Genomic DNA, 12223 nt, shown 5'->3' with positions numbered 1-12223 from the left:
CATTTCTCTATCACATGTCATAGTGTGTCATGCCCACAAGGGCTCGGCTCATCTAATAGGGTTGACTTGTGAATGTCACCAAGTTGACCGGACGTCGCAAGTTCAAAATCCACATGGCTCACACCCAATTTTTTATCAAGAATTTGTTTTAAACCTTAGTGAAATACTTTTAGTTTTTTTCAAAAAACATAAAAGCCATATAAAGATCCCTTCTAAACCATTTCAATTAGACCAAAATTACAAAAAGAGTATGAGTTTGAGCACTTACTAAAAAACTATCATATTTGATTCATTCACAAAATATACGAGTTTTTACATCATAACCTTAAAATCTCAAAAGGTTCCTTAAAAGGAAGTCCAAAAATTCATCCATCCATGTCCACGAGCCTCCAATGTCCTCGCATTTTATTATGCCTTCACCTTGGTCTTTGAAAATTTTAATGACATCGATTAAAACAACTTGTCATCAGAGAGTCCCACCACTAACATGATCACCAATGAGTATGAGCCAAACCAAAAGTTCATTTGTCAAAGATCCTTAATTCTAAAATACAAAGAGTTGACCCCTTCCATATGCGTTGACCTTCAAATTTACTTAACATAAGAGAACAACTTAAAAGAGTCGACTCACCTCAATTGAGGTTGACTCACAGACCAAAGAGTATACACACATATAAGAAACTCAAGAAGACTCGACCCTGCAAATCCTAAGAGTCGACCCTCAGAAACAGGCTTAACATCAATAGACCCAAAAAGAAGTCGACCCTTCACACACAAGGGTTGACCCGTGAAACACAGAACATTAACTACACAAGATGAGTCAACTCTCCAACACAGAGGTCGACCCTCCAACACAGGGGTCGACTCTCAGCACAGAAAGTCATAATTATATTCAAAAGGAGTTGACTCCCCAAACATAAAGGTCGACCCTCAACTGTAACAAAATCTCAATTCAAAACAAATAGGGGTCAACCCTCCCAACTTAGGAGTTGACCCTCAATATCAAATGCACCAACTCACGAACATATGTCATGCCTATTTTTATATGCATGAATATTTCATTAAATCTTTTATTTAATTTCTTTTGCTTTATATGTGATGCTTAATATACACATTTTTGTTATGATCATGCTTTCAATAGAAGGAGCACCACTCTCTTGGTTCCTGTGGGCATCTTCGACCTATCCAAGGGTGTTTATTCAACCAGTACCTTATGTCTTTTAACCATTAAAATATATCAAGACACTTATGCTAGAGTTTAGGGCCCTTCGTTAAGGCGTCCCTCTCCTCGAAACTCAGAATACGAGACATTATCCCTTTTTGAAGTCAATGTAGTGCACTACTAGGCATACTGCACCAGCTTCACTTTCACTTTGAGTATCAGAGTCCAGTATCTCCTAATCCTTGTGGCTAGGGACGGTCCACATTTGACCAACTAGCATTATGCACTTTGCCACAAGGTTGATGCTAATGCTTGTTTACATTTGACAAGCTCACTCCAACTACATACTTTGGCAAACATAAATCAATCATTTAATATAGTTTTTTCTTAATTAATTCTTTATGCATAATAACGTACCCCTCTCGGTACCACAGGTCAATGCCCATACAAACTATACTCAACTGACATCATTCTAATATCATATATTCAGTCATGTATTGCACATTCTTGCAATACAAGAACTAAAATCTCGTACTTACATAAGTACTATAACATGTATTGCAACACTTGCAAATACAAACACAAGCAAAGTCGTGTCTATGCAAATCATATAGTGTCACACTTACACTATTGATAAAACAATACTCCTTTTACCAGAAATACTGAAAAAAAAAATGCACTATGCATCATACTATGCATGCTTATGTACCCATGCATTTCGATACAACCTGATTTTTTTATTAGAGTACCAAACATAATTTCATGCAATAAACCCAAAATACCATAAACATAAGCCTCCCAGTTTATTCCTGGGGTGATCCAACCCAAACCCAAACTCAAAATATTAAGAAAACCAATTTGGAAAACTCAGGAGTCGACTTTTTTTTTTAAGAAATGGTCATTTTTTTTTCAAAAATGGTCGACTGTTAGCATTTAGGAATCAACTCTTTTTTAGAAAAGGTGAGACTTTGAAGATGAGAGTCGACTCACGACTGACTTTACACAATGAATAACAAGGGGGTCGACTCATGTGCTACAAAATAGACCAAACGAAGGTGAGAAATAACAAGGGTTGATAATTGTCTCGCAGGGGTCAATTCTTGAGTGTAGACAGAGTTGAAAACAACTCAAAAATTTCAGTAAAAAGGATGGTTCAAGCACGAGTTCATGCACAGATCCGATTATTTTGCACAGGGAATCAAAACTACACCATGAAAAGCTCAAGAAACACATGCTAAACATATTTCAAGTCATATATTAAGCAAAAATATAAAGTTTCTCGTGGATCTCTCATTTTCTAACATGGTTTCTCGAAAACACATCCATACAAAATATCAACATGTTGCATACTTCCTATAAATTTAAGGAGTAGGGCGCTATACATTCCAAGAGCACCCAAAAATAAAAATCTAGAAAACTATTCAAGTTCAATCCCAATTTGTAGGAACTCCCCAAAGCAGTAATGCTCCTCCAAAAAGGATTTCAACTAGCTCAACTCCTCCTCTAGTTACAATCTCAACATGGTTTGAGAAGAAAAGAAGATGGAGGTGAATGAGAGTAAGGGTGAATATGTTCACAAAATGATAGAGAAAAGAAGAAGTTGGGTGAGGGAAAATAAGGTCATACTTAAAGAATTATTAGATTAACTCTAATCAAACCTTTTTATATAGGTTAAGACATGCTTAGTCGTGGAGGCTGAGTTGACCCTCTTTAGTGATAGCTGACCCTAATGTAATAACCAAAATGCCCTTCACAACTTTTTTATTTCTGTTTTGTTTTTTTTGCAAACCTAATTACAAGGCTGCCATAACCCTTTAAAACCAATATATATTTTAGGAATTTCTTCTTTGTTCTTAGGACAAAATAACCTAGCTTTTTATTAAGAATACCGGGTGTGTCGGTTGCCCAAAAAGCCCATCATCTTTTTTAAAAAAATGATGCTTATATCCTTAAATCCAAATGGGGTCGATTCAAACCCGTTTGAAACTCAAATCTACGTTAAATGAATATTTATAACTGAAATTTATCGTATATAAAATCTGAAAAAGATGAGATGTTACAGTTTTGTCCTCATGAAAAAAAGGAAGCTCGTTCACTAAAAGCTATTAAGATATTCTTAGTACTTCAAAGTTCAAAGTGATGATCACAAAACCAGGAATAAGTTTGGTGTCCCTGAACAGAGAGTTCAGGTAGAAAAAGGGTCCAGACAATTTCCGTCTTCTGTCAATGCTGGCCTCCCCCTCAGTATACCACATGGTCATTGAATGCTCGGTCAGATTGGCCTGATTCATTCATGGCCGGATTGACAGATGACAAAAAATTGTCCTCTTTAAGAGGAGTTGGGAAAGCCGGAGGGTGATATGACAATCCACCCTTAATGCATGGATCTCGTTCCAGTGCATATTTACGGATATGGACAACATAAGAGGCATCCATTTGCATATTCATGTGGGACATGGGTTTATCTGTTGAGTTATTTCATGGGATCCATATAGGGGTATCAACGGGTAGGGGTTTGGTTCGGACTCAGGTGAAACCAGGCTTGGACTCAATTTTCGAGACTGTTTAACCGTTTCATGTCTTAACTTGTATATGCCTGTTTGGGAGAGAGTGACAGTTGGGGTTGGCCTGTCCTCTTATGGCCACTACCTTACAGTTGCTTTAATTTTTGGGAACGACCTGCATGCTCCATGAGAGTTGGTAAAGTTCTTTGTGGTCGTATGAGTGTGACGGAGAAGGCATCTTGAAAATGACGCAAAGCACAGTGCAGGCATGAGTAATTAGCAAAGCTACATTGTACTGGAGGGGCTCCTGCTTCTCCAGGGCAACTTGATTCGCATACTTGGATTTCATGTAGAATGCTTCTAGGAGAAGCAAGTTGGTGTCGGTCTGCTCACACTTGTTGGACCATTTAAGAATAATAAGTATGCTTGAATATATAGCAAAACAGCAAACTATAGGCAATGAAGTGTGGGGTTATCTCTTACACAGCATAGGCCTTCAAGGCTTCACCCATGAACTGCATTAAACGCAACACTGGATTAGAATAGATGAGACTACAGATAATAATTTCAAGACATCTCTGAGAAATAAAACAACCACATAATCAGGATGTGATTGCATGACGGGTAACACTGCGCAGAGAAGTGTTACCTGCATGGAAACAAAGTCTGACGAGCCCCTGCAGACCTCTTTCCTTGGAAAATCGATGTGGAGTGCGAAAAGAAAGAAAAAGGGTCCGGGAGCATTTCTCATAGAAGAGGCTTCCCAAGTTTGTATGCAACACGCCTTCATGGTGTTAGACGACCACAGGAAAGAGCTAGAGGAGATCTAGGGATGGCTTTCCCCCACCTTATATATGTCATCAACCAAATTAATCACATGACAGCATTTCAGAGGCCCCACAACCACTCAAAATGCAGTGATGGGATTGACTGTGACACGTAAGGGGTGCATATAAGCAAAATCCCTTGATCTCAAGTGGAAAAAAGCTCCCTTTTACCAACGGGAGGCTCCCCTTGTCTGGCAGGAGCAGCTAGTGCACATCACTTTAAGTTGGGACGTTGCATGCTCGAACCCCAAATGGTATGGTTGTATAACTGGTAACCCCATCTTTCTCTGTCGAAAAAAAAAAAGCTCTTTTTACCACCGAAAAGAGGGCTTCTTCTGTGAAACGCTGGTATTCGGATGCACCCACTTATCCAAACACCCAACAAAGGGTTCGCAAAGAAAGGACCACTTGGGCGTTTGACTTCAAAAGAAACAAAGGAGCTATCCAAATCCACTTTGTGTGACTTCTTTGTCGCTAGTGTGCACGTTGGACCGACCCAAACAAGCACCCTTATCAACCAACCCCAAGTTGTCCAAACTCAACCATTCAAAAGATAAATAACAAACGAAAACCAAAAAGGGAAGAATCAAAGGTCAACTCACTATTGGATTAAATAAAAAAAATAGGACTAGCCACACTGTTTGGGTTGGGGGACTATACTTTCTACTGTGTGAAATGGGAACACTATTAATTGGTAAACTTTGGCTAGACTGGCAATAGTCCCAAGGGTGTGACCGTCAATGTCCTATGGAGATTTCTCTTTACCCTTTAAACAAAAAATGAGTGTCACGGCTGGAAATTGGAATACCAACCTCAATGTTTCCAAGCATGTTATTGTTTATCCCCTCGCTACAGGCTCATTACCAGCTCGCACCAATTCAACCGTCCCAACTTGAATTGGCATTAATTAGGTGACTCCCCGGGACCAATCCCCCAAGCCAAGGAAGCACAAAAAGCACCTAAGTTGTGTGTATTCATGCAAAAAATCATCATCATCAACTCTGTGGCTTACAAGTGATCTTTCATGGTCCCTGGATTATTTAGCCACTACCACAAACAAGAAATCAATATATATATATATATATATATATATATATACAGAGAAAAGAAACAAAAAATTAATGGACCAATGACTTGCAGAGAAGGATCGTTGGAAATTTTCCGTGGCTAATTAAAAGAATCCAGTGTGTAGTGAAGATGCTTTGGAAGCGAACATCAACGTCAGGATGAGGGGCCATGCGGTCTCGGGAAAAGATGGATGGGATCATTCATTCCTCACCTTCAAAGTCTGCGGCCAAAGAGTCGCTACTTTTTTTCTTTTCTATTTGGACACTGTCCTACTTATGCACAACATAAATTTACCAATTTCTCCAAAAGTACATGAGGTTGAGAGTGTGTTTTTCCCTCGTATGAATGCCTCCTCAGCTGCCCCCCCCCCCACAAGTTTAGTGAAAAATCGGTTAGGAACTTATAGGATCAAATTTATTTTTTTCAAACGAGCCCACAAGAGCCGTCCACACTAGGCCTCTTGTCAACTGGTTGGGTCAGGGTCGACTCGGGTTCAGGTCACGAAAATGGAATTTCAAACCTGGACCCACATAATTTCAGTTTTTTTTTTTTTTATCAAAAATGCATATAAAATACTCGTATCGTGATGGGTACCCAACAAAAATTATGACCTAAACCCGGACTGTATATTGCTTGGGTTGGGTTCAGGTCTATCCGAATATTATTCAGGTCAGCATTTTGCATGTCCATACCCAGAAATTTGGGTTTGGTTACCCAGTACAAATCTGACCCGTTGACAGCCCTACTCCACACCTGGCTAAGTGGGGTTTGCTTAAAGCACACAGGGTGAAGGGTGCCACTAGGTGGGTTAGCTTAAGGCATAAATGAGGGGACCCAGGTGTCTATTTTAATTGCTCAAGGGTGGGTTATATATATTTTTTGAAAGGCAAGCTGGGGTTAGGGGGACCCCTGCCAGAACAACAGCGGCCCCATGTGGGAGAGGGATTCAATTCTGGGCCTTCAGCTTGACACAAGACCCCGCTTACCACATGGCATACCACCTCGGTGGGTTATAGGCAATCTCTTCTGTGGCTCACCACTTGAACCAAGGTTTTTCCTCTATAAAAACGAATTATTGGTTTTATGTGAAAGATTCATGAGTGCATACGGCGAGCAGATGTTATATTGTTCTAATTTCTAACTTTATTTTTAATCTCGGCGCTGGGATGGGAATCTTGGTCAAACACCCATAGTTTGGAATCTCGACTCTAGGATGGGCGTTTATGGATTTGGGATGGGAAGTGAGGTCCTTTCTCATTTGTATAGGATGGATTTGGCAGAAGCAGCTGCTACTACTTCCTCAAATGCATAAACGCCCATCAAGGCTATACCTATCTATCCCAATTAAACAGGCCCTCCCTAGCTACTGCACTTTTGGGAATCCAAAAACTCACAACAAAACCCAGAAATTGACAAAAGAGGTGGGTAGCTGGACACCAAAGATTTGGTTGTAATATAACTAGTAGCCAAAGGAAGGCGAACACCAAATTAAAGTGTATGTTCACAAACCAAGTAAAAAAATCATTGCAAATCATATTTTCTCTTTTAAAGAAAGACACTAATTTCCTACATGTTTACCAAAACAGGGTCTCAGTTGAGAGGGTACCGTAAAAAAAGAAAAGAAAAGAACACTTTTGAGGGCACACAATAAAGCAACACCTTTGTATATTTTCATGATCCAAACATATATTTGCAAATAGCTGGAAATGTCACAATAATGGACCATGTTCAGTCTATTTGAGTGTCGCTATTGCATTTTCAATTGGAAGGCACACACAGTCCACAACCATATTAGTTGTGAGAAATTAAAGACGAAGCTCCAAATTTTATGCTGCTATCCATGCCTCCCACTTCTCGTGGATCTACAATTAATGCACCTTCTGTTTTTTAAATCGCCCGTTATCAGAAATTCAGTTAAAAAAGATGATAAAATTATGGACAAAGGCCCATATCTTGCAACTCAAGCACGTGTTATCCCAATCTTACAAAAGAAGCAACATTATTGTCTGACTGAGCTGGACCCCTAGTCATTGAAAAATACAAAGCTCCACAGAATGCCTATGTCTATGTACGACTGTGGAATCAGCTCTGAAAGCCGGAAAGAATCTCTCCCTGCAATCATATTTATTTTCTAAAATCACCCCAACCCAATATATAAAGAGAGAGGTGGGGACTCCGAAGGTTTGGTAAGAATGACAGCAAGCGGGCGTGGGTGTCATAATTAATCCAAGCTCAACCATCCATCCGTCAACGTTCAAAATTAATTTCCAGAGACGAAATGATATTTTATTTTATAAATTTAGGGGAGGCCGTACTCAACAAAGAAAACTACTCTCTCTCTCTCTCTCTCCAATTTATCCATTCTCATCCATTCCCCCTGATTTTCCCTCTTTAATATTATTATTTTTTTAAAGATTTGTTGGTGGAGAGAAGAACGAAGATGATGCCCCAGTACAAGGTCCACCACGCCCGCGACTGCCAAACGTCGGAGGAAGACGATAGCCACAGCAGTGGCGCCATCACCACCAACAACAACAAGAGGAGGAAGCCTACTGTCGCAGAGATCGGCCCGCTTCCCACCATCACTTCTACCAACGATGTAGCAACGATCGAGGTGGCGCGGAAGCCCCGGGGCCGACCCCCAGGGTCCAAGAACAACCCGAAGCCTCCCATCATCATCACCCGGGACAGTGACAACGCCATGAGGCCGCACGTCCTCGAGGTCTCCAGCGGCTGTGACGTCGTCGAGGCGGTGGCGCAATTCGTCCGGAGACGCCAGTTCGGCCTCTCCGTCATGAGCGGCGCCGGCACCGTCACCCTCCGCCAGCCCACCACCCCGGGCGGCATCGTCACCTTCCCCGGCCGTTTCGACATCCTCTCACTCTCCGCCACCTACCTCCCCTCCACCTCCTCCGCCCTCGCCAATTCCCGCGGGTTCACGATATCCCTCGCCGGAGCTCAGGGCCAGGTCGTCGGGGGCTCGGTTGTGGGGGCCTTGCTGGCGGCCGGGACGGTCTTGATCGTCGCTGCATCCTTCGCCAGCCCTTCTTATCACCATCTTCCGGTAGAGGACGAGATCTCCGAGCAGCCGATGCAGACGCCACCGACGAGCAGTGGCGGTGGTATCGCCACCGTGTCGGACACGCGTGCCATGCCGCTGTACACCGTTTCTCCGACACCCATGAGTTGCCATCTGACGTCTGACGTCTTGTGGGCACCTTCTGCTCGGCCACCACCACCACCTCCTTACTAAAACCAAGAGAAACCAAAGAGAACGAGAGAGTGAGAGGGGGAAAAAAAATGAGGAAATGATTTTGGTGTTTGCAGTATTTTTTTATTTTTATTTTTTTTTGTTTCAAAATGCCTAGAAATTGTGATTGATGAAGATTCTGCTTTTGTTTGGTGTCAGGGTCGTAGTGTGCAAGGGAAAGGGATCACGGGTCCCTTGTCGTTTCTGTCTGAGGGAATCTGAGTGGATAAGATGGCAACGATGGAGTGGGTGTGTGTCTGTCAGGCTTCCGGTTGACGGAATTCAGACCCCGAACGTGGTTTTCACGTCGCCGGAGAACATGTATCAATTGTCTCTCTCTCTCTCTCTTCATGGGTTTTTATTGAATAAGATGTACGAGCCTTCGGTGCAATGGACGGCTAGAGAGATGCTCACGCTGGCACTTTCTCTTTACGCATTCCATCCAAATTCCAAAGACGGAACGTCTCTATCGGCCTGCAATCAAGGAAATGCCTGAATTTTTCTTTTTCTTTTCTTTTTTATCCATTTGTGGTGTACTTGAGTTGGGATCTGTGTACAGTAATCATGATATTCTGCCATGTGTTGTTAATATAAATTGTCGAGAGAACAGCACTTACCGAAAGTTGCCAGCTTCGGTGAGAGTGGGTTGTCGCCGTTCTCCTCAATCAATCGATGTTCTCAACCAGCTCAGGCCGTTACGTCTAAAAGTGAGCATGATCAAGCCAATAAAACATGAAAAAAAACAAGTATTACACATCTTGTATTGATTAAACTCTCATGATAACCGTTTACAGGGGAGGGTGGTGTATGTCCCCATGATTCAATGAATCCAACGTCTGTGTTTAGGGTTTTGAATGAGCATCACGTATACAAGCACACATGGGGATCATATTCTGGTGTATATTGACATTACTAAGCATTGAAGTTTAGTGGGGTTGCAAAGAATTCAGTACCCTTTCTTGCTATTTTTCTCATAAAGTGATGATTTGAGAAAATGACAAAAATGCCTTTCATTTAAAAAAGAAAAAACAAACAGTTTAAAAAAAAGATAAACATGTTTTCCAGAAAGTCGAGGATGATGTTGACTCTTCAGTCTTCTTCTTGTTTCTCTATAAAACACTGTAAAACCCTCTCTCTTTCTAGAGAAGAAATCAAGGGAGGCAAAAAGTTCTCCTTGGAGAAGGCCATGAACATCAACCCTCTCACTCTCTCTCCTTTCTCTCTATACTTCTGTGCACATCCAACAGACGATCCTACATTGCTCCATCAAACACCGACTGACCTGCACACTGACTGTAGCATCGTTCAACTTGATGAGTTGTGGAGTTTGATTCATAGTTTTTGCCCTTACAGGAGGGGGTGGGGGGGCTCGAAGGGCAGCGCCCTTCGGACCAAATTTTTTTGGGGCCTTCCAACAGCGATTTGTAGTATTTTCGGGTCTCCAACGAGCCCCACAACGATTTATAGTGTTATCCGGCTTTTCAACAGCGATTTGTAGTGTTTTCCGTAAATCGCTATAGCGATTTATAGTGTTTTTGGATCTCACTATAGAGATTTGGAGTGTCTTCCGTAAATCGCTATAGCGATTTATAGTGTTTTTGGATCTCACTATAGCGATTTGTAGTATCTTTCGTAAATCGCTATAGCGATTTATAGTATTTTTGAATCTCACTATAGCGATTTGTAGTGTCTTTCGCAAATCACTATAGCGATTTGTAGTGTTATTCAGTAAGCAAATCGCTGTAAATCGCTACCCGAATTAGGACCAACTTGTCAGGGCCATATCTCCCTAACCTGAAGTCATATTCTAAATCCGTAAAAAGTGGTGTCTTCATTATTGAGTCTAGTTTATTTCTGTAAATTTTAAGCAATTTTTATTGTCATTTCATTCCCCATTTTAACTAAAAACCAGATCCTTATTATTTTGTGTTATTTGAGTTGCACAACACCATTCTCGCTTGACATTCACATCTTGATTTTGGCATGCTCTTTGTTGGATTTTCCATTGATTTTTTCCAACCTTGCTTGGAACAAACATATGTCTTTCTCACCACGACACACTGTGCATTTTTTTACCACGACACCCAGGACCCGTGTCGTGGTCAAAAACTCTGGCAGGAGCCCCCAAACCCTTCTCCTGTAAGGGCAAAAACTCTGAATCAGGCTCCACAACGAATCAAGTTGAACGATGCTATCCATGTTGGGAGGAACCCCCAAACCCTCCCCCTATAAATGCAAAAACTCTAAATCAAGCTTCACAACTCATCAAGTTGAATAATGCTACCCACGCTGGGAGGAGCCCTCAGACCCCCCTTCTGTAAGGGTAAAAACTCTGAATCAGACTCCACAACTCTTCAAGTTGAATGATGCTACCCACGCTGGGAGGAGCCCTCAGACCCCCCTTTCTGTAAGGGTAAAAACTCTAAATCCGACTCCACAACTCTTCAAGTTGAATGATGTTACCTACGTTGGGAGGAGCCCCCAGACCCCTCTCCCGTAAGGGTAAAAACTCTGAATCAGGATCTACAACTCATTTAGTTGAATGATGCTACCCACGCTGGGATGAACCCCCAAACCCTTCTCCTGTAAGGGTAAAAACTCTAAATCAGGCTCCACAACAGTCAATGTGCAGGTCAATCGGTGCTTGATAGAACAATGTAGGATCTTCTGTTGGATGTGCACAGAAGCATAAATAGAAGGGAGAGAGAGAGTGAGATGATTGATGTTCATGGCCTCCTCCAGGGGAGATTTCTTTCTCGGATAATCCTGCAGTGCAGAGTCTGGGACTTAAATAATCATCTTCGGGGCACTTAAGTCTTTACAACCACTCCTTTTCAAGAATCATCATTTTTTTTTGGCACCAATAGAGGAGAGTATACTTAAGTCTTTGCAATCGCATCAAACTCCAACGCTAATTAATGCTGACAAACATGGGGATACGAGACGCACATGCTTACATACGTGGTGCTCTTTGGGACCCCCGAACATGAGATGTAGCTAACTCCCCTGTTCGGGGTGGGGGAGGGGGGACATATAACCTGATTCACATTTATAGTGAGAGAGTGGGTAGTAGGATGTTCATATTCATAAAAAAATTATAAGTGCTCTTCACATTGTCATAATTGTCTCCTTAATCTCTAAAAACTGATAAACCACGTTGACTTTGTCTCTTGATGTGTTCGGGTCAATATGGGTTATATCTGATTGGATTAAAAAAAAATTAACGTTCTTTCACTTAACCTATTGATATGGAAAAACACATTATTGATGTTATTTACTGTTAACTTAAAACAATTTTAATGTGAGTTCCACATATTGTAATGAATTATACGAGAGCTACGAAGATGAACATCTCCATGTTAGATGCCATATTTTTTATGTACTACAATATTATTCATTTTAAGTGCTTAGC

General features: G+C 41.4%; 1 pseudogene across 1 annotated transcript; it reads left to right on the top strand.

Moving 5' to 3' along the window:
* Positions 1 to 7884: 7884 nt before the first annotated feature.
* Positions 7885 to 9406, top strand: LOC149841540 (AT-hook motif nuclear-localized protein 17 pseudogene; annotated as a pseudogene). Its single transcript, XR_016431669.1, has one exon. The product of XR_016431669.1 is annotated as an AT-hook motif nuclear-localized protein 17 pseudogene (transcript).
* The last annotated feature ends 2817 nt before the right edge of the window (positions 9407 to 12223 follow it).

This window comes from Nuphar pumila, chromosome 4, assembly GCF_984573655.1.
Source record: "Nuphar pumila chromosome 4, dmNupPumi1.hap1.1, whole genome shotgun sequence".
In the NCBI taxonomy this organism is placed as follows: domain Eukaryota; kingdom Viridiplantae; phylum Streptophyta; class Magnoliopsida; order Nymphaeales; family Nymphaeaceae; genus Nuphar; species Nuphar pumila.
Note: the sequence above shows the minus strand (reverse complement) of the source record. Positions and strands in the feature narration are given on the sequence as shown.